The sequence below is a fragment of the Sinocyclocheilus grahami genome, unplaced genomic scaffold, assembly GCF_001515645.1.
Source record: "Sinocyclocheilus grahami isolate Dianchi unplaced genomic scaffold, SAMN03320097.WGS_v1.1 scaffold9.1, whole genome shotgun sequence".
NCBI lineage: Eukaryota > Metazoa > Chordata > Actinopteri > Cypriniformes > Cyprinidae > Sinocyclocheilus > Sinocyclocheilus grahami.
The window spans coordinates 3,277,068-3,280,821 of record NW_015505188.1 but is presented as its reverse complement, the minus strand read 5'-3'; the positions used below and the strand labels follow the sequence as shown (position 1 = coordinate 3,280,821).

The window sequence follows — 3,754 nt, the reverse complement described above, 5'->3', positions numbered from 1 at the left end:
GTGATTGGCCGAATACCTCAAGCGTGTGACGGAAATGTTACGCCCCTCACCATATTGTTGTATTTCCTCAGCGACCAGCACGGATCAGCTCCAAACATGATGAAGCAGATATTGTCCTCTTTTGGAAGACCAAACAAAGTAGTTTCACTTTCACAACGAAACACAGCGCCTTCACGAAATGGAGGCTGCGACAATACTACAGCGAGAATAAAAGTTACACCTTCTTTCTTTGCGTGAACATTTGGGCGGCGTTATGCAAATCTTCCCACATCGTGACGTAGACATGTGGGGGCGTGTTAGAACGAGCCGTTTAGGTAGGCTTGGTTGACTCTTAACTTTTATAAAGAATATCTCTTTGGATTTGAGACTTTAGTCTTTGCAACTTTACAGATCTTCTTTATGCACCAAGAGCTTGTAACACTCCAAAGAGAAAGGAAAAATTTAAATCGCATCATATGACCCCTTTAAATTGAAGTACTAAAATTACTAAAACTAAAATAAAGCAGCGAACTAGAAATTAAAAAAAAAAAAATTATAAAAATTATAAAAATGGCTAAACAAAATTACTAAAACTGAAATAAAAATACAATCAAGCTAAATAAAAAAATGCAATTAAAAATGACTAAACAAAATGACTTAATAAATACTATTAGTATATAAATACTAACATGGCACTGGTTTGAAATGACATGAAGGTTAGTAAAGGATGACAAGATTTTAAGATGAACTATCCTTTAACAATACATTACAATTCATTGTGTCTAATGGTTCTTTGTTATGTTCTATCCTTATCATGTGAGGTCCTAATCTAATCCTATTCTCTGAACAACATGCTATTTGAAGACATAAGATATGCACACAAGTTGTAAAAATACAACTCGCATAGTCCTTACCACAACTAAGCATATACCTATTCTACTCACATTTTGCCAGAGAGCAACAGGACAAGCAAAGGGGACATCCAACAGTTTGTAATGGTGTGAATGTCCCTGTGTGTGTTTACTTCATGCCCTTCATAGAGTGCTAATGCAACCGGAGCATTTGACAGCTAAATGAGCCACACTCGAGACACCAGGGAAGCAGTGACACACTCAGTCCCGTGTGCCTGACAAACAGCGGTGGTAATGGACGCTGCCCAGGGGGGCGGGGGTAGAGATTTTGCGATGACCCCCTGCCACAACAGATGAAGACCATCAGTGCAGTAACCAATTTTAGAGAGATTTTCTGCTCCAGCAGAGGCACGAGGAAGCCCTCCTGTACCACAGCCTCACCTCCCCTCCTTCCCTGTCTTCACATACCCCTTGGCACCCTCTCTCCCACCACTTGTCTTATCCTCTAACTTTTTGGTTCTGTCCCTCCTCACAAAAATCATTGACTAATCAGCCAGATTTCCTCTCCTGAGAGAGTACCCAGCAGGGGCATTTTCAGGGGGAATCTCCCTCACATCCCTCCAGCAGCATTTTAATTGAGCGAATATTTAAACTAAAGAGACATTTCATCATGGTAACACAGGCTTGACCTCAGATGTCAGTCATAGGTGATGAAGACCAGGGCATTGTCTGTTTCACACCTTCACTCTTGGTCTCACTCATACACTTGACAGACTACAAAGGAACTGAGGTTATGCTAACTGACACTGTATCAAAATGCAAAAAACATATTTGAAATGTCAAATTCTGAAAACAAAATGCTTTGTCATTACAAAAGAAATGAGGTGACACTACCTGAAATTGTACCAAAATGTAAAAAAATAATAATTTCAAATTTTATAAAACAAATGTTAAATTCTGTGTCATTTTGACAGACTACAAAGGAATGGAAGTTACACTAAATTAAATTGTACAAAATGTCACATTTTAAAGAACCTAATGTTATCTGTTATTTTGACAGATAGAACAAATCACAAATTTCAGAAACTTTTAAAAATAAAATTCTGAAGTGAAAATGTGAGAATTCTTCATGGGATATATATTTTTTAATCAGATCAGATTGCAAGACCACAGTAAGTATCTGTTGTCTTTTTTGACTTTGTGCAATGAGAATAAAAAGAAATAGAAGTTTGTTCGATATCAATGTCACATTAAAAATTCCCATTGTTATTATATTTTACTTACGACTAAAAAATAAAACATGAAGGAAAATTATTATTTGTAGCACAGCATCTGCCTCTGAACACCCGGCAAAGAGGAACATGAGTTCACAAGCTGTGCTAATACCTTCAAAAGCCTGAAATAGTTTTTGTCCCTTCAACACTCACACTGTGCTGTATTTGACCCTGCGAAGTGTATTAGAGCAACGGCAAATCTCAGAGAAAATCTCAGCCAAATACTTAAGAAAGGGCTTCTGCATGAGACTGATGTTGGTTAGAGTCACAGGATAACAACATGGGGAAACAATGGGCCTCTATTGGCATCTTGCTGAACTCCAGTTTCTTAAATGTTATGCTAGTGTCATGACTAATTCCACTCATGTTATCCGTATAGTGGATATATGCTCAATCTGACAGCCTGCAAAACCCTACATAAATCCAGACTGAGCTCGATTAAACTTCACAGCTTAAATTAATACAGTTCATGTGCGAGAGAGTTTGAAATCAGGACACATAAACAGAGCCAGAGAAATCTCTGAACTCTGATAACTCTTTCTCTGTGAAGATAAATCTTTTTGGGTTTTGTCCTTTCAAACAAGTCAAGATGCTGCTAAAAAGAACATTATTTGGTGTAATGAAATGCGTTTATGCAGTTTAAGGTTCAAAAAACATTATTTTCCACATACTGTATATTATTGTTTCTCCTCTATGCCCCGCCTTTCTGAAACGTGTCGATTTTTACAAAGCTCATCGGTCTGAAAAGCGAGGTGTGCTCTGATTGGCCAGCTATCCAGTGCATTGTGATTGGCCGAATACCTCAAGCGTGTGACGGAAATGTTACACCCCTTACCATATTGTGATGCCGTGTCCCGGCCGGAGCGAAGAGACAAAAATATTAAAACCCATTATAAACGAGGCATTTATTGCATCCAGTGGGGACATAATTACGGATTATAATGACTTATACTGTCTTTTTACGAGTTGCGTTGCATCGCGCTGCCTAAACATAAAACCATGTCTGCATTTGTGATCGGAGAAATGACAAACAACAAGTGCTTCTCTACAAGTCAAAACAGCCGGCATTGTAGTCTACTCTACCAGGATCAGGAAACAGTCCTCCATAAAATGTGCTGCACAGATCTGAATATTTGGGTTGAACTGTTCTGGAACAGTGTTGTAAATACAACTTAACCACTGATTTCTAGTCGTGTCCTCTTTTGGAAGACCAAACAAAGTAGTTTCGCTTTCACAATGAAACACACGGCAGGCTTGAGTGAGCAGAGGCGGGCAGGCTTGAGAACGGGCGGGCTTGCGGCAACCACATGTGACAACCCCGGGCTGGACTCCGCTTCGTCCACGGTGAAAGCCGTTGTTGTATTTCCTCAGCGACCAGCACGGATCAGCTCCAGACATGACGAAGCAGATATCGTCCTCTTTTGGAAGGCCAAAGTAGTTTCGCTTTCACAAAGAAACACACAGCGCCATCATGAAATGGCGGCGGCGACAACAACAATACTACAGCGAGAATAAAAGTTATGCCTTCTTTCTTAGCATGAACATTTGGGCGGCGTTATGCAAATCTTCCCACATAGTGACATACACATGTGGGGACATATATATATATAAATATATATATATATATATATATATATATATATATATATA

The 3,754-nt window shown here is 39.1% G+C and overlaps 1 long non-coding RNA gene across 1 annotated transcript in view; it reads right to left on the bottom strand.

The window, feature by feature from the left end:
• The window catches only part of LOC107592964 (uncharacterized), a 38,199-nt gene that overhangs the window by 28,393 nt on the left and 6,052 nt on the right, over window positions 1–3,754 (bottom strand). The gene's annotated exons all lie outside the window — the stretch shown is intronic.